Source organism: Motacilla alba, chromosome 4A (assembly GCF_015832195.1).
Source record: "Motacilla alba alba isolate MOTALB_02 chromosome 4A, Motacilla_alba_V1.0_pri, whole genome shotgun sequence".
Lineage (NCBI taxonomy): Eukaryota > Metazoa > Chordata > Aves > Passeriformes > Motacillidae > Motacilla > Motacilla alba.
The window spans coordinates 4,771,724-4,796,373 of record NC_052045.1 but is presented as its reverse complement, the minus strand read 5'-3'; the positions used below and the strand labels follow the sequence as shown (position 1 = coordinate 4,796,373).

The window sequence follows — 24,650 nt, the reverse complement described above, 5'->3', positions numbered from 1 at the left end:
TGAAATAATTTGTCCTGAATAGGCAGAGGTTTGTGAAGACACTTGAGAAACGACAAAGATTTGATCTTGTCATGTTTCTCGGGCTGGAGCGTGGTGCTTTGAAGTAGTTTGGTGGGTCCTTGTTTGCTGAGCTCATTTGCATAAATTTTAAATCAAACTTCTCGAAACGCGCCGTTCTCGTGGATGTCAGAGTTTGTGCTCAGCTCACATCTCCTGAGCTTTATGTCACACTATTGACTCAGTGCAGTTAATTAATAATGGAATGTAAATCTCTGCTAGGAAGCGCTGAAGATTGTTGGCAGTGTAAAAATGTTTGTTAATGCTCTTCCTAAAATATTATTCAAGTCTGGCGTTTCTTTCCTTTCGGAGCAAGTTCTAATTATTCTTTTACAAGATTCATGGCATACACAGAGTGAGGAATTGTAATTCCCCCATGTAAAGATTAGTTCTTTCATATGAATTCAGGCTTGGGCTACAGTTCTTAAGCAATATCCACACTGTTTTCCCTTAAAAGAAATTTTGTTTGAATAGAATTGGGATGTGCAGGTAAAAAAAATAATGGGTTTTTTTTCCCCCAGTGAATGGATGTTTCATGACATTCCCAAATACACTGAGATTTTAGTGTTTTATTTGGCCATTCCAAACTGGTTTTTTTTTCCTGATTCTCCTTGGGTTGTGCCTGTTCCCCATCAGTTCTTCAAGGTATAATTTCTCACTATAAATTCCCTTTGAATAATTTTTGTCATTTAATTATCTATTCAATGTGGAGATGAACACTTATGGTCACAAAGAATAAAAGTATACAATCCAGGAGCAGAAGAGGTCAAGATTTACAGTCACTTGCCTTTCACTGATCCCATAAAACAATCCAAGCATGCAGAAATGATGATCCCATAAGAGACACCAGGGCAGAAGAATGAGAATGCAGCAAGAAATCCATCAGACTTATTGATATCTGTGAAGCTGAGGATCCCTGAAGTTGTGAATATAGAAGTGAGTTTTATATTATAGAATGAAATATTTATTAACTTTCTCCATCTGTTCTTTAAAAAATTTAGTTTAATGTCATCAAGGCATTTATGGAATACATTTAGCTTAATCATGCATTCATGCCTTAGGGAGTAAAGCATCCCTGGAGACTTGCTCTTTCTGGATCAGCTCTAGAACAAGCAATAGTTTAAAATTCCATCATTCTTTGGAAATAAACCACATGGCTTTGAATGATTCTTGAACAGAGGGTGTTTTAAATATCTGGTATTAAGCACATCCAGTTGTTGTCTGGTATTGAGCTTTTGGGTAACCTCATCAAATCACTGGATTTCCCAAAGATTTGGAGAATCTCTCAATATTAGGTATATATCTAACAGTCACAGCAATAAGAAAGAATGGGATTGTAGAGTTGCATAATTAAAGCAATTAACTCTTTCATTAAAATTCCACGTTTATTGCCTGCACAAGGCCAAATACATCATTTTGGTGGATTAAAGACTCCAATTCCTTTGCTCTCAAGTTTCTCATGGCTAGTATAACTCAAGCAGACAAAATTTTCTGTGAGAGTCATCACTTCTGTAGGAGAAATTTTAAAAAAAGGAACTCATGGGCTCGGTGGTAGAGTTGGAAATTGCAGAAACCACGTTCGCTTTCATCTGTTGAATGTGAAGTTTGATGAAAGAATATTATAGAGTGGTGACAAGGACCTAATTCTGATCCAAGTTTTGTCATTATAAATCATGAGTAATTCCGAAGGCTGAAGCAGACCCTTATCACTGCTAAACATCTGTAAGTCAGATCAGAACCGGGACTAATAAATACATTCAAAATGCATAATTAAAACAGTGATTTCACATCACTCTGATGAATTTTAGTCAAGGATTTCTTCAAGGATGCTTTTCTCACATTAGCATTTGATGTTAGTAAGCAATGAATAATTCCATTTTTTCTTTCCAACATCTGGGACACTTCCTGCTTTATTTGCTACTTACTGAGCACTCTGCAGGAAATATTAATGAATCCTGGGTGTTGAAACACGGGCCCTGTGGATCGTGCTCAGGAGGCAGCCTCACGTAGGAGAGGTGTCTTGAGATTAAGAGCTTGATTTTGGTGAAAGAAATTGGGAGATTTGCCAAACCTGAGGGAGATGCAGGGGTTTGGGGGGGTCACCCAAAAGTCCCTGTAGCAACTTCTTTCATGCCATGGAGCTCTTCCCTCGTACCTAAGAGACAACAATTAATTATAAAAGCCTTTCCCCTTGGTCAGATCAGCTCTTCTTGGTGTGATTCTGGAAGCCAGCACCCAAGGATGCCCGAGGCTGGGAAGGTGCTGGTTCTTGGCTCCACCTCACCCAAGGAGAGATGGCCCAGGGGACCAGCACACCCCGAGAGCATCACTGCCCTGCCCAGCTGCTGCCTCACACCTCCAGAGGCCTGGAGGTCTTTCTCTTCCTTGGGAAATCATGAAATTCTGTGTTTGGAGAGCTCTGCTGGCCCTTCAGAGCAACCTGTGGAGGAAACCTGAGCTGAGCACCAGGAGAGCTTCCAAAGGAGGAGTTAAATGTCCTTCTGTGTTAGTGTGAAGTGACTTTGACAGTTCAGCATCTGACCAAGGGGGTGAAAACACCCTCTGCCATGGAAAACAGATAAATTGGAACTTGCCCATCTTCATTCCAGCTGGGTGTGTGATGGCCCCTCTGGGATTTATTACAAACCTTTCCACTTTTTCTTTTTTTTCTCCAGAAAAATTCATCTTATCTGTGCAGGTCATGTTTTGACCTTGGTCAGACACATTCCTTGGTGGCTCCTGTAACAAAATGTGAGTGTGCAGAGCCAGGATCCCCACTGGAGCTGCTCCCCTAAGGACCCCTTGTCCCCTCAGTGCCCCCAAAACCCTCTGGAGAAGGGAAGTGCCGGGCATTCCATCCCCGTGGAAGATGCCCACGGCCCCTTTCCTGCAGCAGCCCCATCCTGCTGGCCCAGCACCTCCTGAAGTGCCCCTTGTCCCTCAGGCAGTGCTGGGGGGAGAGGCACAGATGTGGTGCAGCAAACGAAGGCGCAGACCAAATTAAAATAAATGGGGAGCGGGGAGCGGGCGCCACGCGCGGCGCGGGGCTGTGCGCTGGGGCAGGATTAAGCCATATCAGGCAGAGCCCCCTTTACACGAGTGCACAGCACCTCAATCCCAGAATCAATAAGCTGTACATGCTGCAGCACAAAGAGCTCTTATCTGCAGTACCACTTTGAATTTAGTGAATTTATTTAATCCCTGATGCCTGCAGAGCATCAGTCCTGTCTTCTGGGTTAATTTATTTATTCCGGTGATGTATTTTTAGTCTTTCAAGTCCTTGACATTTGAGAAGCAGATTTCTTTCCCCCCCTCGTTTCCTAAAAACCATCTGAATTGGGAAAAAATTATTTACAGAAAAGTATTTTTTTTCCTAATTCATTCCTCACTTTTCCTTTTGGGAACCAAGAGAAATACAATATCAATACTAATAACCATAAATGGAATGGATTGGGAAAGGCTCCTTTTCCCCCTGCCTGGCAGAGCCTGCTTCTAAATCAATGCTGGACATTCACTGATCTTCTTCTCTTCCTTCTCATCTTTTTTTTTTTTTTTCCTTTTTCCTGCAAGTATTCTCTCCTCCTCTTTAAATTAAAAAAAATAAGAATCACATATTTTCTAGATATAGCCAAGATTCTGTGCTGCATTTAGTTTGGAAATTGTTAGGAGGGCAGGTGATACTCTCATCTCCTGGATCAGATGAACCCTTGGTTTAACCCAAAGGAACCAGTGGGTTAAAGAGTGGGACTACTGTTAAAAAGAAATACCAAAGGAAAACAAGAGGTAGGTACTAAACATTTGGTTATGGAAAAGTAGATTGAAGCTTTATAAACTTCAGGACCTGCAAAGAAGGAAAAAGTCTCACCTGGCCTTGGCTGAGTCAAGGACAGCTGCAGGAAAGCTGGAAAAATTAAAAATAAAGTAGCATGAAGGGCAATTGTTTGAAAAACAGAGGGTTTATTCTATATTCCTTATCTATCTATATTCCTTATCTATGTATTTCTCTATCCATTACCCAGTATTTCCTTGTGTTTGCATTAAGAGAAGCAACAAACACCAAGAAGAAAGGGCTTCTCCTAGAACAGGAACTCTGCAAAAATATATTACATATCCTCACAAATAACTCTGCAAAGTCACAGAACATAATTGTTTTTCCATTTCAGGTATAATAAGTTTTTTTTGGTATTTTCTTCTATTTAAATACGAGTCCATGAGAGAAGATGTTCAACAAACCATCAGTGCTCAAATAACATTGGCTGAGCTGGCTGATTTAAGATTTTAATATTAATTAAACCTCATTGGTTACAAGCTGGAATAATTGCAGTGCACAGTGAATAAATGTGCCTCGTTCTGAAAGAGGCGTCAACCTTTGGGCACCCCTGACCCCCAAAAAAGAAGGGAAATGTAACAATTTAAACAAATCAGCCTCAAAATTGGTCCTGCTGGGTGCTGAGGTGGATTTTGCATCAGCCCCCCCTGAAATGCAGGCAGAGGTTTTACCTCTCAAATCACAAGCAAGGTCACTACGTGAGTAAATAATTAGCTCCAAAATCCAGCCACTAATGAAATTTATTGCAAGGCTTTTGCATCACATCCCCAAAATAAGCTCGGGGGTTGGTTCCAGCTGCCCTGTGGGGATGGGCACCCCCAGCCCCTTGCTCCTGGTGTCCCCAGGCTGTTTTGGTGGCATCCTTTCCTCTGAGGGAAATCCTGGTGCTGGGAGAGTAAATGCATTCTAAAGGCACTAAAAACAAATTTGGTCCCTCTGAAAGCCAGATAATTTCATCTGCATCTTCAGGACGGTGCTGGTGAAGGCTGGAAGCATCTTAAGAGATGGTCTCAAGGTGGTTTTTCCTTCAGTTTTGCTCTGCACGTCAAGATCCTGTCCCTGTTTTCCCACCTGCCTTGTGAAACCCCCGTTATCCGAACCCAAACACAGGCACACACTTCACACATTAAATATCTGTAAAATAACTGGTGTTCTCTGAGGAGAGACTCTTCCTGTGCCACAAACACTTCAAAGGCTTCAAAGCAGAGGTGCCTGCAGCGAGGGCTGAAGCTGAGAGCACAAGTGCCCGTTTCAGCTGACACCAGAGGTTTCAGGCTCTTAGGGCATGAAGCATTTTTCACTCTGTTTAAATTAATTTAATTGGAAAAAAAAATTGAAGGAGAAATAACTCAAGACATTTTTGAAGGTGGGGTTTTTTTGTGTGCATGTGATTTTTTTTTTTTAAAGTGGAAAATGCTGTTTTGAGATTAAACCTGCCTTTAAGTAGCTATTTTAAATGGAAATATCTTCAGTGTTTAAAGAGGGACTGCAGAGGCCTTCTGTTTGCAGCCATCTTAGAGGGGTGGTTTTGCTTTCTCTTGCTTTGCTGCTGCTCAAAGGATGTTCCAGCTCCAGGGCGAGCAGCAGCTCCAGGCTTTCCTTCTGCTGTCCCTGCTCAGAGTTAATGCATTGGTTCTGCAGGCAGAAAAAGAGACATTTTCAGTATTCCAGAAGCCAAAAGGCTGTCTGCTGGATGGAGGGATTTGCTGTACATCCCAGGCAGGAGATGCAAATCCAGTTTTATCCTGGGAATGCAGCACCCTGTGCCCAGCACCTCCTGCACTCCTGCCCAGGGAAGGGTGACAGACAGAGGACAGTCTGCTTTTATTTTTTTTTAATTTTTATTTTTTAAAATGAAAATGCCAAAAGAGTGGAAATACCTTGGTTTTGATAGTCATGGCATGGGAACCTTAAATTTTTGAACTTATTTATTTAGCTGCTCACCCAGAGGTAGTCCCTACATGAAGGGTCAGAGGTAGTCCCTCTCAATGCTTCAGCAAAGAACACACCAGGTTTGGGAGCATTATCTGGTGCTTGCTGGTGTTCCCAGGTTGTTGCAAGAATGTCAGTGGGGTTTGGGTGCTTTGTAGTGGGACAAAGATCTTCTTAGGATACATGGCTGCTCAAGGAGCTCAGGCAGGGCAGAGGATTCCCTGGACTAGCCAAAAGTAGCTCTTAAAAATGGAGATGGTATATGCCATCTCATTAATTTAAAATAAAAATGTGTATATACACACACACACACACACACACACATATATATATAAAAACATATATCATATATAAATATATAAATATATATTATAGTTAATATATAAATATATTATATAAAAAGATATATAATATATTAATATATATAATATATAAATATATATAAATGCATATATATATATAAATTTAAAAATGCATTTATTTAAATAAAAATATAGCCGTTAATACAATAAGGAGAATAATTAAAATGTTGTGGGAGCAAGTGTGTGAGTGCAAGTACCTCCTTGACCCAGTCCAGAGCTGCATTCCATGATATCCAGCACAGGGAAACAGGGATTTCAGCCCAGCTTTCCTGCCTTTCCCCACCTGCCCAGCACCACATTCCCTGTGATTCCCTGTGCCTTCCTTTTAGACCCAGCCCTCGGTTGGGAAAATCACTGGAGCGTCACGGCCGCATTGATTGAATTGATTGAGGCTCTGCCCAGAACCTCAGCTCCACTCCCAGGCAGTGCTAATCAGAGCCGAAGATAACAGCAGAAGGAATGAAAAGATTTCTTCCCTAGGACTCCAAAGTGCCTTTGGAAAGGAGGAAATTATGACAATGTGTTTTCTGCCCTGGGTTTGCCAGCAGGTGCCCAGCGCAGCCTCCAAGGGTCCCTCTGGATCAGCTCGGCTGCAAGGAGGCTGCTGGAGCTCCAGTAGGAGCAGACAGGCTGCCATGGGTTCGGGATTTTATCCACCAAATTTTATTATTTTTATCCAGCTCTACCGTGGAAAATCACAGCTGGGTCTCCAGCCAAGGCAGTGACTGAAATTAGCAGGAAAGACATAAAATCTCATGGTTTAGGGGACTTTGTTCTTTACTTCAACAAAACTCGAGCGTTTCCCAGTGTGTGATGATGACATTATCCATTACAAATGGATATCCAGTATAAATGGACCCATAAAATTAGGGGAAAGCAGGGCTGCTGCAGCAAGCCTTGATAACACCCCGAATAATTCACCCTCTTGCAGCAGCTCCTCAGCCCAGAGCCACCAACTCCCCCACAGGATCCCTGATTCCACCCCATTAAAGAGTGAGGCACAGAGGGGTTTGGTCTTCTAAAATAAAATCAGAATAAAAAAAATCTCTTTTTGCCCCCTCCTTGCTGAGGTGTCCTGAGGTGTATTTTGAGTTTGGGCCAAAAAGAAATCATTATCTTGGAGCTGCCTAATGCTGCTTTGTCTTGGCTTGAGCCAGGAGGGCACAGCCTCAGCTCAACCTTCTGTGGTCCCTGTTTTGGGGTGAGGAAATACCCAAGGAATTTTCAGAGGATGCAGAATTCCATCCAGTCATGGAATCATTTAGGTTGGGAAAACCCTCTAAGATCACTGTGACCAGCCATCCCCCAGCACTGCCAAGGCCACCACTGCCCCATGTCCCCAAAAGCCACATCCACATGGATTTCAAACCCCTCCAGGGATGGGGACTCCAGCACTTCCCCAGGCACTTCCAAAGCTTCTCCCTACATCTTTTGGACACATCCAAAGCAGAGCTGAGAATGGTCAAGGGCAATTTGGCCATTGCTTCTCCATGGGCATGGGAGGGGTGGGGAGCTGCCCTTAGGATGGGTGTTTTGGGAGCAGACTGAGTGGAAACAGATCCCGTGGCTCTCTTTACCTGGATGTGCTTCCGCCCTAAATGAAATGCAGGAGTAAAACTCAGGGCAAAAGCTGAATCACTCGCTTAATTTAGCGGTGAAATCACTGGCAAGGCACTACAGTACCTGCTGAAGGGTGCAGTGATTTCTAATTATGGATTATGCAGCTAATCAGTACCAATCAACATTTTATGATCTTGACTTAATATTTAATATAATGTTAATTATAATTGCTTTTGCCACAAACTGTGTCAAATCCTAGGTGTGATTTCCCCTCCCGGTGCTCCTCTCGGCGCTGGGTGGGCTCTGGGATGGGGGCTGAGCATCCCTTCCCAAAATCCCACCCAGCAGCACAGACCCACCTCCCTGCTCCCTGTGCCTTGAGTTGTGATGCTAATTAAGTGCTGGTGAGTCTCAGCGTTATTAGAATGGAGTTTTTATCTCACACAAGTACCTTCCAGCTACAAACAGGGGAAGTTCATTTAATTAAAAATAATTTTAGTGTAAGTTAATGTGAACACAGTTCAATTACTCTGAAATATGTTTAATTTTTTCCCCCCTTTTCTTCTTTCAAAGTCTACCAAGAGGCTGTAGAAAAAACCTCCAAAAACTCAAACTAACATCAGATAATCCAGATGATGCATTCAGGCCATTTCTGTGTATTTAGACAGTGGCCAAAATGTCATTACAAACAGGAGCAGAAATGTGCAACAATGGCAAAGTCACATTCATGTTCCTGTGATTGTTTATTGAGCATCCTCAGGGTTTCTGTCCTTAAGTGCCTTTGTGCCTTTTCAAAGTGCTTTTGCCAGCTCTCACCTGATGTCTGTGCATGACAACTCCAAAGTCCTCAGCTCTGCTGTGCACAAACCACCCGGGACCATCTTCACAGGCCTGGGTGGTTTTTGATCTAATTTAAACTTTATTTTAAAAAACAAACCTAAAAAAAGTAAAACTAAAGGAAATCCAGAAAGTTTAACGATGTAATTACCACTCAGGCAGGCAATTTTTTAATATCCTAAATGCTCTGCATGAACATCAGCAGGATGCTGCTGGCCCACACACCTCATTTAATTCACCTGCATATCCCCAAAATCCATTTCCAGCTGGGCTTGGGATCTGGTCCCCCACCTCATCTTGTCCTGGGATCTCCCCTGAGCATGAGCTGGGGTTTCCTTTTGCATTTAATAATTTATCAACTTCTGTTTAAACCCAGGCACGTTTGATGCCTTTATTTTGCTTTCACAGCGTTCAGTGGAGCTACAGCCCAGTGTCAGCAGCTGGAGCTGTTGGTTTTGCCTCTCCAGCATTACCAGGGGCTGCACAGGGAAAGGAAGGAGTCCTGGGAATTAGCAGGAATGGGGACAAAAGGGAACATGAGCACATGAGCTATTTTGGGGCTGCAGCCCCCAAAAATCGGCTGCTGGGATGTTTCATCCAAACCCCCAGAGCTGGCACACCCTGGTGGGGGTCAGCACTGACCAAGCAACTCTTGGAAGTTTTTGTTGAATCTTTATGGCATAAAAGCCCCTGGAAGAAAATCTGTCTTTAAAAAAACTCAAATAAAATAAGGAAAACAAGTATCCCCAGGCTGGTTCCTGCAGGGACAGACCTTGGGCACCAGTTGCAGCCCAAAGGCTCTGGTGGGTGAAATCCTTCCTCTCCATCCCTCCCAAAGCCTTTCACTGAGTTTGACCTCCCTGATTTGGGAAAACAAAGCACCAGATAGAAGAAAAGGTCCTTAGAGTTAATAACAAAGCCCATTGACTTTCAAATGCAATCTTGTTGGTTTTTTTAAAAATACAAATCTGTTGTGTTGCTTCTTGTTTCCTTTCTCTCAGCACCCATTAGCTTCAGGGACTATTATCATAAAGGAAATTAATTCCACCCCCACAAACACATGGAAACTCCTCCCGTCTGGGTACTTTAACATCACTTAGGTGCTGATGGGAAGTGATTATCCCACCATAACACCTCTGGTGCCACTACAGCAGGTGAAGTCCTTCCATCCATTAAAGATCCTATAAGCTCTTGGTACATGTGAAGTTACATGAGAAGTCCTATTCCCAGGAAAGGTTAATTAAAACTTGTAATTCTGGTATGAGCTGGGTGAGGGGGAGGTCAGGCAGGAATTTCTCCCAGCACAGCCCCTTACTCTCTACTTAAATAAGAATTAAGTTCCCAAAAGGACTCAGAAGCCCAGCCCAACTTCTCCTTTGGCAAAGGGGCATTTATCAAAACCCAATCTTTCTGCCTGTACAACAGAGACTTAAAATATCCTTGTAAAACCCTGTTCAAGAGCTGGAGCCCAGCCTGGTGCCCTGCTGGGACAGGGCAGGGGGATGGCATGTTTGTAATGCCATGGGTAATATTTCCTGAGACTGAGTGGACAATTTAGGGAGAGGGGAATCTTTCCTCCCTTGAGGAGTATAACCCAAGGGTACCCAAATCAGCCCTCCCTGCTCATTGAGGGGAACTGGACTGGATGACCTTCAAAAGGTCCCCTCCAGCTCCAACTATTCCACAATTCTACATTCCCAGAATGAACTTGCAAAGGCAAAAGGAATGATGGTCCCACCACCCACCTTTCCAACCCCATCAAGAGAAGCCCTGCACAGAGAGAGCTGGAGGAAGGGGCTTTGTCTGAGCAGCTCTAAGGGGTTCACCTGTCTGCTGGAATTAGGCAATTAGCAGAGAGAGAGCTAATGAACCTCAGAGACAAACAGCTGAGTGTCCCTTCTAACACCTCCTCCCTCAAACAGCTGCTGTGAGGAAGGTGGGCTCTGAGACCACCACCATGTGGGAGCTGCTTCACTGGGAAGGATCATGTTCTTTATTTATTTCTGCAGCGTGAGGAATGAAGGGGAAGGTTACAACCACCTCAGAAATATCTCCACACACAGCCCCTTGTGCACGTATTTAACAGAAAATAGAGGCATTGGAGGAGACCACCAAGCTCCAAGCTCAGTTTTTGCCACCTTCCCTGTGTGCTGGTGGTGAGGGAATGTGCAGTGCCTGTGATAAAGGCGGCAGTGGGGTAGAACCATCAGTGCTACCTAAAAGCAAATGAAACTGGCATAAATAATTGTGCTGTAGAAAGCCTTTCTGTTGCACCTTGCCTATCACTGACAATTTACATATCTTAGGAAAACCTTTGTCAGCTTCTGTCATTTCTGCACTATTATGTGCCTTTCTGGATAATTACCAGTTAATGTGAAAAAGCAGATGGAAAAAACCTTGAAATTTCTGATAGAGAATCCTCAAACCTCTCCCCTTATCTGTGCACAGCAGCTTCCTGATTTCAAAAGAAGTTTGAAAACCTTTGTTAAAAATGTCCCTGATTCCCAGTTTGAATGAACCAAATGACATTCAGCTAAAATTATTCAGCTTTTTCCACAATTAAATTCCATTATCGTGAACTGCCAAAGTAAAATGGAAGGTCTCTTAACTAATGTGTCGGTTGTTTGCTTGTATTTTTCGTGGTGTGTATTGTATAAAGCTGTGTGAAGTAGAAGGAGGATAAACAATAAGTGTAATTTTGCATCAATGAGTGGGGCATTTTTAGACCCTTTATTATGGGAACACACCAGGGTTGGTGGGTTTTCTCTCTTCTTTATTTCCTCCCCTTCTTGTTTTTTTTTTTCTTTTTTTTTTTTCCTTCCTGTTATTTTATTTATTCCTTTTCCTGAAAAACCCACTGAGACTGATTGGATATTTCACCAAACTCAAGGAGCAGTGTCAGGTTGGTTTTTAGCTCCAGGAGTGATTTTTTCTATGCAAACCCTGTATACCATGAGAGCTCAGGACTGAGCAAGCACACACTTCTCCTGTCCCTCTAATGAAGAGGCAGTGTAGCAGTACACAGGGGAAATAATTTCATTTAAGAAACCACATTGCCACATGCAGGGGAATTGTCCTCGTGTTTTCTCAGTTGGTTTTCCCCTTGTTCTTCTGCAAGACTTAAAATTAAACTGCCCACGAGAAAGGCAGAAAAGTTAATCACAGAATCTTAGAGTGGGTTGGGTTGGAAGGAATTAAAATGTCATCTCATTCCAGTCCCTGCCATGGGCAGGGACACCTTCCACTAGACCAGGTTGCTCCAAGCGTGGTGTGCTCCTGTGCAGGATGGGGCAAAGCAAAAATAACCTCTAAAGCCAAGGAGCAGCTGAGCCTGCTGTGCTGCCCAGCTCTGAACTCCACAGGAAGTTATTTCTGTGAGCCTGCAGTCAAAAAAAGAGAGAAACTTTCTGAGCACTGATGACAGGGTTTTATGGGGGAATTTTCTGCACAAAATGCTTAGAACAGGTTTAATTTTGCTCTGCAAAGCCAAACCTCATTCAAGGTCTGTGGGTAACATCCCCCTGCAGATGTGTTCTAAAATCACAGAATCATCATTTAAGTTTGATAAAACCCTTAAAATCCTCAATTCTGCTCAGCAGGATTTTTCTAAGCACTGAAAGCTTCAGGCCCTTTGGGCAAATGCACCTGAGCCATCCCTGCCCTGGAGCTCAAACCCAGCTGGAGGATTAGCAGGAGGCTTCGGAGTGGGCAGAGGAGAGGAAGGAGAAGTCAACCTGGCACTGCAAGGCTTGGTGATAGAAGTGGGACAGTGAGGAGCCATAGGGACAGTCAGGGTCCTGCTGGGACATCTCCTCTCTCCCAGGAGAACCAGGAGCAGCCATGGGGAGCACAGGCAGGTTTGCAGTCACACCTACCCCCCTGCTCACTCCTTTAATGAATAGAAAAACACCCAAATACCCTCATGCAAACTCCATTTCCCTTCAGGTGCTTAAACAAAACCGACAAAAGCTCACTCCACATTGGGTGATCTGTTCTGAAAACAGAGATTTACCAGCAGATACCTCGTGGTCACTCGTGGAGCCAAAGATACGCTCAGTTGAAGCTGTGAGTGTCTGTGTTACAAAGAAATAATTCCTTTAGATATAGAGAGAATGAAAGCAAGGTTGTGCTGGTGAGGATCTCTGTGATGGGAGCTGAAGGGTCTCAGTATCAGGATGTGGTATCAGAGCTCCACACGCCGAGGCCGCTCCGCTCCGTGGCTGCCCCGCTGGTTTGTGTTGATGGAGCTTCTCTTCCTCGCTGGCATTTAACAGCCACATCCCCAGAGAATGACATTTCAGAGCCTGATTAAAATCATTGTCTTTCATGGCAGAGAAAGTTTGTTCTTCAAAGTAAAGAAGATAAAAAAAAAAAATGCTGTTGCAAACAGTGCTGAAAACCAGATGAATAAAAACAACCAAAAAAGGGTTTAATTCCATTATTTTCAATTAGCTCTTTAATTTGATTTAAGTCATTTGCACTTGTTGCTTGTTTTACATCTCTTATTGTCCAGCATTTTATTTCACACATCTAACAGTATTAAATCAAACTGTTTTCTAGTCTTTGCCTTCTTTTGAAGCCTCTTGAAAGTCAAAGGCAGATATTAAAAACAAACTTTCATCTCTCTGCAGGTTATTTGTAATCAGACCTTTCTCATCAAGGGCTCATTTCATATGTGTTTGGGATCTGGGAATTATTAAAAATGCCAATCCATCTTGTGAAAAATATTGCCCAGGCTTCAGTGTTTTGAAACTTCAGCATCATGTGTGAATTCATCAGCAGCAGTGGAGACTTGGTACTCCTGGTTGTAGGTACTCACACATAGTAATGGCTCAGAAAATCTACAGAGGATCCTTCATGTTGCAAACTCCTGTTTATTGACCCTTGGTTCTGAATGGTTGGTGGTTTTAATGATAAATCCTAAAACTATTTATTATTAAAGGGACAGTGTTGCTTCCCCAGTGCAAATTCACAAGTCTCAATGTGTATTTTGGAGAAGCCCATCACAGTCCTGCAGCTGAGTTAATTTCTTGTCTCAGCTTGCTGGTAACCAACAAGTTCTGCCCAGGAAGACCTTGGTAAATATTCAGGCGAGCATCTCAGCAGCTTCTTAAAAAAAATGAGTAGTTAGGTCTGATGCCAGTTACCACTAGACCTTTTATTTCCTTCAGATCCTCTTTTGCAATTCATTTTTGCTGTCTTTCCCCATATATCCCCCTCACTTTTCCTTTATTATCTCATGTCTACATGGAAATACACATTTTGTAGGTTGTAGAAAGGAAGTTCCTTCTAAAGAAGTGAATGTAGGAGAGTTAAGCCAAGCTGAGAATCTTCTGAATGAAAGTTCCTGAAATTCAATTATAAAGGTCCCTTTTCCAGAAACTCCTTGTTACCTTTTCTCTCCATTCCATTACAGCAAGAGAAAGCCTCAGCAGCCAAATCAGGTCACTTGTTGATTGCTCCACACCACATTCTAAGGCATTTCCACTACTATTAGGACTGATCTTGAGAACATCAAATAATCTGGATGGAGAGCACTGATGGAAGAGCTGCACCTGCAGAAGTTGTTCCACCTTCTATACCATTTTTTTTGCCAAAATGCCCACAAAAATATTTAAATTGTTCCAGTATTCACCACATTGACACAGCCATAGTGGAAGGTAGAATGAGGAAAGCTGGTTATGAACTGTCCCTGGACAAGCATACAGATTGCTGGGTGGAAAATGTCAATTCCCCTTCCTTGGCAAATCAAGATTGGGATTCACATCTTGTGAATAAGAAAGTTGCCAGTGTGGTGTTAAAATTTTCCAGGTTTAAAAATTGCATTGTGGAGTCAATTCTCTGTCGCAAGATGGAGACCCATCCCCGCTGGGCTCCAAGGCAGGGCGGGGCTGGAGAAGGTCAGGCACGAACTCTCTCTTTGATGGAGACATCCCAAAATTGGAGGTTAAGCTCGCTGGGAGCAGGCAGGGGAGGTGCTTTTCTCCGGGTGTGTGTCTCTCAGGAGGAGCTGTCCCACACGGTGGGTGGACATCCCCGAACAAAGGAGAAACCTTTCAAAGCAGAGCCATCTTTATCTCAAAGGCAGCATTCCCTCTTTGATCTCAAGATGAATCAGGCTGGCTTTGTGCTCCTCAGCTCCTCCTTAAATAGCACCTTTCTCCAAATCGGAAAAGCCTGAATAGATGTAAGGCTTGGGTGGTTTAAGAATCACTTTTCCCTTTCGAGAGCAAAACTGGGCGTTTCACATGGTGGGAAGGAACATGCCCACCTCCAGACCTTGTAATTCTCCCAGATCCTGCAACTGAATTTTTGCAGGTGTTTTTTACCCATGATGGGAGGAACTGAACCCATCAGAGGATGGGGAGACTTGGTCTGCTCTTGCAGTGGGTTTGCTAAAGATAATTCCACCACGAGCAACACATTGGTGTCACCTTCTTCCAAGACATCCCCGCTCCTTCTGTTTCATTACTGCTCCATCCATAAAAGGGCCCCGATTAAAAGCATGGCCTCTTGTTTGATGAACAAGGAATCCATACATCCTGTAATTTTCCTTCCTTCATCCTCTTTCCCTGAGTTTCTCTGTCATATTCAGTAAAGTCTCTTTTATTGAACATCTGTTTGGTGCATAGCAAGCTTATCCGAACTCGGCAGGAAAGCACCTTTACTCCAAAATAAATTAAAAGAATGTATGTGCCTCTGGCCAATGGATCATTGGATGGGAGTCATGAATGTACATTTGTGGATATTTGATGGGAAGTTTATCATTTAAATGATGAAAATACAGTACTTCAACATATGGATCATTCTGAGCTACTCTCTTTCCTTTCCAGTTGAAGAATCATTGTGCATTTAGAGGAATTAGAACAAAATTAAGAATTTTAACTGGCCTGCTTGTAAAAGCTATTACCAAAGAGTGGAAATGCAAAAGCAAATGCAGGGGTGGAGTCTGACTCTGAGATATACATGGATTAAGCTGGTTTAGTTTTAGGTGGTGCAAACAAAGAGCAAAACATATTAAATTAGCAAAGAGGGAATTAAAAAGTGAATTAAAGACTTAAAATAGAAATTAAAGTACATAAAACCCCTCTGCAAGGATGGTAGTGATCAAATAAAGCTGGGAACTCAAAGTTTTTGTCTTCTCTGCTGTTTTTATCCTGATTAACAAGATGAGTCCAGTGTGGTGGTCTGCAGTAGACCTTTCCTACAGCTCTGAAATGGTTTTTTTCTCCTTTTCATACAATGTCTATGATAATTTCCATAATGAGAAATGTTTTCTGCCCTGGAGAGTTGTGATAGCAGGGGAGTCCTTCCCCTGCTCTCAAAACCATCTCCTAATTCCTGAGGCAATTGAGCAGCAGAAAACTCTTAACACAATTATCAGGAAATAAAATCAAGAATGCTGAACTCCGAAAGGAGCCTTGGAGTAATCAAGGCATTCAAGATGATGCTGCAGTTTGATTTCCAGTTATTAAGACACCTTTTGGTATTTGACAGTGTGAAAAAGATCTCCACATCTGGCCACTTCGTGCCACTGTTCATCGTGACCTTGACACACCAAACCTGTACTACAAAATGATTTTTTTTTAAAGCAGACACAACTAACATTCCCCTGAGACTACAATATATTTTCTTGCTGAATTTTCTGCTGTCCACACTGTACAGACATTGAATCCAGACTGAAACTGTTCAATAAAACGTACTTTCTTTTCAGATTTTGTTTGCCAGTATTTCTCACAAAAAGCTTTGAGATTTCTCAATGACATTTTGCAGCTACTTTTATACCAGAAATTATCACCTTGTGTTCAATTAGTGAACTCAGTCCATTAAGAAGCAAGAGCATGTGTAGTAAAATATAAATATATACTTATATATGAAAGTGTAAGTTCAACTACTGCCATGGAAAGAGGTCACAGTAAAACAGGCTCAGAAAAATCACACAGAAATGAATTAATGACAAAAGCCAATATCAGAAATAGAAGTGAAAAACAGACTGCATTGCATTTCTCTACTTAATGTGTAATAATGTCTAAAAGACAGTGTGCCAAGTAAGATTTTTGCTATTTTTATACACCCACTTCAGCCCAGTTCCCCTCTCCATGGCTGTCCAGCCCAGCAGGACAGGATGCCCATGGCTGTGGGAAGAAGAGCTGGGAAGGCCCAGCACTTCCACCCTGGTGATTTCACTGACTCCTGTTGGTATTTTTGCAGTAAACCAAGAGCTTTTCCTGCCAAAGCAGTACAACCTCAGGCCACGTTGCATCAATATTTCACTGCAGATTTGTGCATGGCCCTGGGACCAAGGAAAGCTGCCTCTCTGGCAGGGCTTTTCCATGGGGTTTGTTGTCAGAGGCATGGAAGAGCTACTACCAGCCTTTCAAAGAAGACCTTGCCTGAGAGTCTGTAATCACTTGCCAGAGCAATCTCACCTCTGAGGGGCAGACACTTAACAATCTATTATGTCTAATTAAGTTTGGCCGTGTTTACACTGCTTGATGATGATGCATAAAGATTAATTTACCTTCCCAGCCCCGCTGCCAGAACACACTGCCACAGAACCCCATTAAAAATGGAAATAGCAGTGAAGTCTCCAATTATTTTATATCACCTTAAGTCTACCAGAATTCATCATTTTATGTGCTGTTGCTTTAATTTATTGGCTTATCATCCATTGAGGTAGTAGCAGTTATTACAAGTCATTCTATATATGTTTTAAATATGGTGGTATCATTTCCTATGGAGAAACAACCATTATTTACAGTCTGTCAAATTAAGGAGGCCAAAGAAAGCCATTTAATTGCTTTGGAATAAAAAAATCTTACGGAGCCACAACTAAAATTGTGTTCCTCTGACTGTCATTGCAGTTTAGAATTAAACAAGCATGAGCTCTTCAGTGTGACCCTGATGAAATTAAGTGCAATCAGGATGAAGGCAGAACCCCGATTATACAGGTTGAGCTTTACACTTTGATTTTCTTGAAATATTGATTAGGGATGTGAATATGAATTGAAGATCTTGGCTCTGTTTCAGCAGATTTGCAATGAGATCTTGAGCATATTCATTTTTTCCTCACTTTGACAGGTTCTGGATTTTGCAAATCGTGCATTGGGTCACTTGTTCACCCAGGAGCTGTGGCCAGAAAAGGTGATGGTCACATCATACTGCCAAGGGCTCCTGATGGAAGAAGTGCTGCTCCAGAGGAATCCTTCAGCCTGGAACACAAAAGTCTCACCTTGCTGCAATGACACAGCTGGGAAGGTGTTATTTGTGTTTGAGTTTTCTAAATAGTAAAAGAAACTTCTCATGGCAGAGGCTGTCCCTTCCTCTCATGGGGTCTGGAGCTCTTTTTGTCTGTGGTCTGGGACATCTCATCAAGGTCTGGCAGGGCTTAGCTTGAAAGGGAAGGATGGAGGCTGAGGACCTTTTTCACCATCCCAGCAGGAGCAGGATTTTTCCCCTTATATCCAATTGCCTAAAGTTTTCTGAAGTACCTTCAAAATTCCCTGAGATAAAGAGGCACTGCCAAGCCTGGTACCACAGTCCTGCCACCTAAATGATAGTGATGAACATTCCCAGGAGTCATGGTCACCAAAGCTGTGCCAGACCTTCAGAGGGATTAAATCAAGGATAAGAATCCTTAGGAAAAAAAGAACATAATTAGCTCATAAACATTATTTCTGGGTGGTTATTCCCTTCCACTCTCATCCTCCGTGACAGCACTTGTGCTTCCTCCTCCTGTGACTCCCTACACATCATTCATGGGTTGCTTTACTTATTTTTACTGAGTTGCCCCCCTTCTTCAGCCCGGGGATGCCAGAGGAGATTTCAGAGCAGGTCAGGTTATTTAACAAGCAAACACCCTAACAAACAGCCCGTGTTTCCACATATCCTTGCTGGTTTATGGGGTCATGCACAGCAGTACATGGCCAATAAACCTTTTGACCATTTGTCACAGGTTTTATGAGCCGGTGCTTGGCTGGCTCAGATGCACCTTCCCAGGGACAATGGCTCTGGAGAGCCACAGGCATCATTTATCCCAGCATGGGCAGCACCCAGCACCTCACCACAAGCTGAAAACCATGGAGGGCACTTCTTTTTACCCAATCCTTGCTTTTTTTCCCCAGTTAGGTGAAGTCTTGGCTGCCCATTGGGTGTGGGAAGGCACCCAGAGCTTGGGGGCCACAGGATGGAAACGTGCCTGATCCCAAGCTCCTGTAGCACCACTGGGTGAATATTGGTGGGGTCATCCCAGCCCATATCTGTTTGCACCCTCCTGCAAGGGGTGGGCTCGTGGTGCCACATCCCTGCCCAGTGATCACAACTGGGACCTGCTACTGCATGACGAGTGGGGCAACGGGGGAAATATGAAATACCATCCATGCCATGCACAGTGGGAAATAAATCCAAGGTGAAATAGTAAATCTCCAAGGAGTTACAGAAATCCAGATAGATACCCTGGTGAAGGTGCATTTATTGTGAAGCGCTACAAGGTTTTTCTCTTATCTCTGATTTTATAGATCTGTGCAGCTGCAGCAGTCCTTGGATAGGGCACATATTTGAAAATACTATAAATTTCACCTCCTATTTATTTCAGACTCATTGGCACTCTCTGTCTTTACTATCTCCTGGTATTTTATGCCTCAGTACTTGGAGAAAAAATGCTTTGTTTGCACTAGATGTAATATGGAAACTCTCTCTGACATTTAAACTTTAGTATCAGTTTGCCTACAGTGTTAATATCACTGAAACTGCTTATATGGATTAAATTGCCTACAGTATATAATGCCAAAATATGAACACAGCACATTTACTGATTTAAGCCCTTGAAAGAATTATTACCATTAAAATATTTAAGGTCACCTTTACAAATGCAATAAATCAGGAGGATGTCAAACAGAGAGCGTTTAAAGCTCCCGGTCTGGAGTAGCCCAGTGGGAAAATGATGGTTGATTCATTGTCGTGTGCAGACAAGGATTTGGGTTTTGTCACACCCTTTTGGAGGACAGCTTTGGAGCTCACACCTTTTTGGGATGCAGCCTGGGGGCTCAGACCCCTCTGGGCGTGGAGGACCAAGGGGACACAGCTCTTCCCACCCAAATTCTGCCACTGTTGCACCAATTCCCAGCCCGGTTCCAGCAGCTCTGGAGGTCTCACAGGAGGAAAGAGCAGCAAAACCTCATTTCTGTCATTAAAGCCAGGCACAGCAGCTCATGTGCCCTCGGGAGGCAGAACTGATGAGTAAGAAGATGCCATTTTCATGCAGTCACTTTTCTGCACAGAACAGCCTATTCATGCTACGGGGTCCAGTTCTGCAAAAACCCTTATTGAGGTCAACACAATTTACTGATAATTGAAGTCAGAGGAAAGTTTTGCTTCAGTGGGAACTGGCAAATCAAGCCTATCAGACAATTTAAAAAAAAAAAATCATCCTTCATTATGCTTTCATCTTAAATATTAGGATTCAGCAAATTTCCCGAGAACAACCACTGTGTAAAACTTTAATCTTTTGAGAATGGATTGGGACTATAATTGCAAAACCCAACATCCTCCTCCTGTACAGTATTCCCTCTCTCCAAATGTCAGCATTTACTAGCAAGTTATAAATGGGAGAGAAATTTGCATGTGGTTATTACTCATGCTTTCATTTGTTTCCAGGTGACTGTTTTTAATGTTTAGCACAAACCCCTTATCTACAGTGGCCCATCATAATTTAGAGCATGAGAAGACAGACTACTGTTCATCACCATAGCCTAGGAAAAGTACAGGAGGATGGATAAAACCCTACTGAGTTGGGATGGTTTTCCCAAAGGTCTTTCAGAGAAAGATGAGATTTTTTTGCTGGTGATTAGAATACACTTGATTTAGTAAAATGCTCTTACATGAAGGTAAGCTGGTGCTTCCTCCAAAACTCGGGGCTTTTTAAAAGCATATCATTTGTTTTCTCTCTCTTCAAAGAGGCTGATTTGGGGAGCACTGTTCCCTCTCCCTGTTCCCAGAAACTCCGACTGCACCCGGGGCAACCAAGCAACGACACTTGTGCCGTTCTTTCCAATTTTTCTCACAGAAAAGCCTGAATTTCCTAAAAAACCACAACTAACCCTAAAGAAACACTGCTGTCATGGGCCAAGAAGGAGCAGCTCCTAAGCCTGAGCAGATGCTTTGCTGCAGGAGGAGAAATGGAGCCTGACCCTGGACTTTGGACTGCTCTATCCATGAGATTTAACAGTTGGATAACACATTTGATAATTGAGCCTGTTAATATTTTGCAAGAGAGACTGACAAGCAGATTGTTGTCAAATCAAGGCTCCGTCAGGCTGCGGATATTGAAGTTGGCAGAGCCAAATAATTTACGGCTTTCTCCTTCAGCTTCTCATAATTTACTTCCCAGCCACTGAAGGGAAACCTGCAGCCAACGAAAATTGATGGACTCATCATGCAGACATGACACTCCTGAAACCTCAAATTGCTATTTTATACACATGGTGCAAAGAGGAATGATCAATGGGAGCTGGAAACTCCTCATTTACAGGAATTCCAGAGAAGCTGCACCGGACCTTTCTGCTCTCCTACTTTCCTGGGACTTGTTGGTATATTCCAAATTATTTCCATTTAGTATTTTCCTCTACCCAGTGACCTAATAAGAGTGAAACCACTGAGTCTAAGCTATCAGTTTATATTGATACAGAGTCTTTGGCCCAAGTGGGTGATATTGTGCTAAAAACAAGACCCAAAGTCACTCCAACTCAGCCCAACTCCTGCTGACTGTGTGATCTCACCAAACAGAGCAACCCAGCTGCTCATTTTCAAGCTCAGGTTTATGTTTGCTACTAAAGTCATGCCCTGACAAAGTTTTTGGGAGTTTCTCATTGCACATCACAACTCCTGAATGGTCTCCATCAGCCATATATACATGGCAGTAATTTCCTTTCCAGTGCCATAATACACACCTGCAATCATGGGAACACAAAGTTTAAAAATTCCTCCATTCCTTCCAGAGAAAATAGAAAATCAAGAATTGTTTGTATAAATAAAATCACAGAGGTTTCCAGATATAAAATGAATTGACAGGGATATAACAACAGTTACTGAAAACAGGGCTGGGGGCTGATGTTTCCCAATGAGTAAAGTCAATTTTTGAAGGCATTATGTGCACTCTTTTTTAGAATCCGTGTGCCAAAATTCATCACTGCTGTCTGCAGATTTATCTGAGTAGAAACCTACCTCAGGCTCCACAATGAAACTTGGTGTTGTCACTGGGAAGGAATCGAGGCTGGTGCAGAGGCAGCCGAGCTCTTCCCAAAGCCTCATCAGCTGCTTGGAGAGAGGCTCAGGCAGCACCGCCACGGGGAAGGGTGGGGGAACTCACTGAAACTCCACAAACGTATCCAGAACCTACAGAAAAACACCACTGAGTGTATTTTCCCAAGGAAGGAAGTCCAGGGAGAGGCAGAAAAATTTGCTTGAGCAGGGAAATAAAGAGAACAAAATAAAGGCTTGGCTTTGCTCGCCAAGACAAGGAGTTTTTACACCCATAAATGTGCATGGATGTGAAGAAACCTGTAGATTCAGCAGGGCTACAGCACATCTCAATAACCTCAGGCTGAGGTACCTGGCTGAACTGAGCTATTTAGGTTTGTTTATGTTGCTTGGGGCTTGCATCAAGGTATTTGTATTTGTGCTCCTTGGAAACTTGTTGAAATGGGGTCTTTCACAAGTTTGCCGTATTTTACCTGTGCTGTTCATTCACTGAATCTGTGGTAAAATTATCACTAGTCCCTAGTAAATGTGCTGTAGGATAAAAAGCACAGCTCATGCCACAGAGGAGAAAAAAATATTCTTATGGTCCAAACACATAAGGCAGCAGAAAGAATAAAGCAAAAACCACTTTTCTGAAAATGCGGAATCACTCCCAGTCTGACCTCACAACCTTGTACCCACTCTATGTTGTAAAAACAAAAGGAGGAGTTTGGAAATAACACAAACACGCTTGGAAATAACAGATATTTAACCCCCAATTCACCAAGCAGAATTCATTTTACTGTAGTAGTCTGCACCAACAGCCAAACTGAATCTGACCAACACAAACTTATAACAATGCGCATTTAAAACATATTTTTAACCAATAGTTCTGTACAAGCCCCAAAATCACACCATGTTAATAAACACTACCCTGCATTTTTGCAATGTTTTAAATGGAACAAAATATACCTTTTCTTTTTTTTAAGTTTTCAGAGATCAGCTGAGGTGAACCTGCTTGAAAAACATGGTAAGCTTCAAATCAAATACCACAGTTCTAAGAAATCCATTAACCGTTCACATCTAAACCTCCGCCTTCCACGCTTCACCCTATAATGCACATTGTTGTCAATTTTTGTCTTATTTACCCCCTGCTAATAGCTGGGCTCTGTTCCAAGAAACTTAAGACAGTTGTGGAGAGATGCAGATCTAACATTCTTCAAGTTGACAGCCAATAGTTCTGAGCATTTAATTCCCGAGACGGAAGAATCTCCAAATCCTGCTTTTGTAATTCACCCGGGAAAACACATCAGAGCCAAAGTGTGTCTGTGCAGCCTGAGTAAAAATGGTATTGTTTGATCCAAGTTGTATCTTTCTTGGCAGATTTGTAGGGATTGATCCTGGCTGACTGGGGTATTTTAATAGGAAGCTGAGCACTAAACTGCTGATGAATTATCATTGTATTGTAACCATCGGCACAGCTGAGGTAAAGGTTCATCCCTTTACCCATGTTAAACTTTAAACAGCTCTGCCAAATTCCACCAGACTTTGCATGTGTGATGTGACTAATGACTCCTCTAAACATGGAGTCAAAAGCTTCCATTGGGAAATATTCCATCTTTATGTATTTGCCCCCGAGCAGCAGCACAGGGAGAAGTAAATAAATAAATAAATAAATAAATAAATAAATAAATAAAAATGTTATTCCATTTGCTCAGGTTGGAAATTTAGGCAGCTAAACACAACTCTGAAAGTTGTACAATGTTTCTGCATGGTTTTGATAAGGGGTTTATGCCCAAAGCAGAAAACAGAAGGGTCAAGGTCCTCCCTCCTCCCTTTGAGGAGATAACACCAATGAACAGCCCCAAAAACATTTGCTAGGATCCTCAGGGCCGTGGTGCAAGAACACATCCTGGGGCTGAGCTTCAGCCAGTGGGGTCAGGTAGGTTTGCCTGATGGTCCTTCTGCTCATCTTGCTTCTCTCCTGATCTGTCTAGTCCTGTGTAGCCAACTATTCTGGTATTCAACGTGATTTAAAGGGAAGTATTCATCTTTCTTCCCCAGGCTGATTAGACTCATGAGTACCTAAACATTGAAAATACCACCACACTATTTGCCTTTTCATTCTTCAGCCTGTTTTTAAGCAATACTGACTTTACATCCACTTGCAAATCTCCCTGTGTTTACACCTCCAGGCTATGCTGAAGTCCCAGGGTTTTTTTCCCTCTGTGATACCACTAAAACATACCCTTTTCTGTTCATCCATCAGCAAACCATCAGCATTTTGTGTCTCCACAGGACCCCTCTGGGCCCCCAGATGCCACCCAGGCCCATCTGCTGCTCACAGACAGAGCAGGTTGCTGAGGATCTGGTCCAGTCAAGCTCTGAACTTTTCTACCTCGACCAGCTCAGTTCTGGGATGCCAATAGTGTCAAGAAACCTATTTTCTCCATTTATCCAAATAACTCTTCATATGTAGGAGGAGTGACTGGAATTCTTCTTCAAATCCAGCTGCGAAATTCTCCTTCCTTGGCACGGCCAGAGAGTGATTTGACATGGGTCAAATTTATGATGTGGAGGCAATTAATATTTTGCTTGGTATTTTCTTGTACAATGCTAATTACAGCCCAGTCTTTCATCCTGGACTGGAGCTTGCTGTCATGAAGTACTAACACAGATCCATCCCAGGCTACAGCTAAAGCATCCACGGGTGGTCATACAGAAAAATAATTAATCACCCCATTCTGCAAGTGAGTCACTTACTGCTGACACAGGTTTCTGTCCAAATCCTGGGATTCTGGGACACTCCATATCAGCAGCTGGAGACTTTGACTGGC

At 42.8% G+C, this 24,650-nt stretch overlaps 1 protein-coding gene and 1 long non-coding RNA gene across 4 annotated transcripts in view; one reads left to right on the top strand and one right to left on the bottom strand.

Annotated features, from left to right (window-relative positions):
- LOC119695028 (transmembrane protein 182-like) overlaps positions 1-18,469 on the top strand; it is a 34,547-nt gene extending 16,078 nt beyond the window's left edge. Inside the window, exon 6 of the mRNA XM_038122812.1 lies at positions 17,659-18,469. The gene's annotated coding sequence lies outside the window, so the exon portion shown is untranslated. The remainder of the gene's footprint in view (positions 1-17,658) is intronic.
- LOC119695030 lies at positions 841-23,259 on the bottom strand. Of its 3 annotated transcripts, none has more exons than XR_005255037.1 (4): positions 21,799-23,259; positions 3,923-5,521; positions 1,983-2,212; positions 841-973 (listed from the first exon to the last, which is right to left on the bottom strand). It is a non-coding gene; the product is annotated as an uncharacterized LOC119695030 (long non-coding RNA). The 3 variants fall into 3 exon arrangements; XR_005255038.1 differs by having other exon boundaries at positions 3,923-3,958; XR_005255039.1 differs by lacking the exons at positions 841-973; positions 1,983-2,212 and having other exon boundaries at positions 3,758-5,521; positions 21,799-21,969; positions 22,786-23,259.
- Between the last annotated feature and the right edge of the window lie 1,391 nt (positions 23,260-24,650).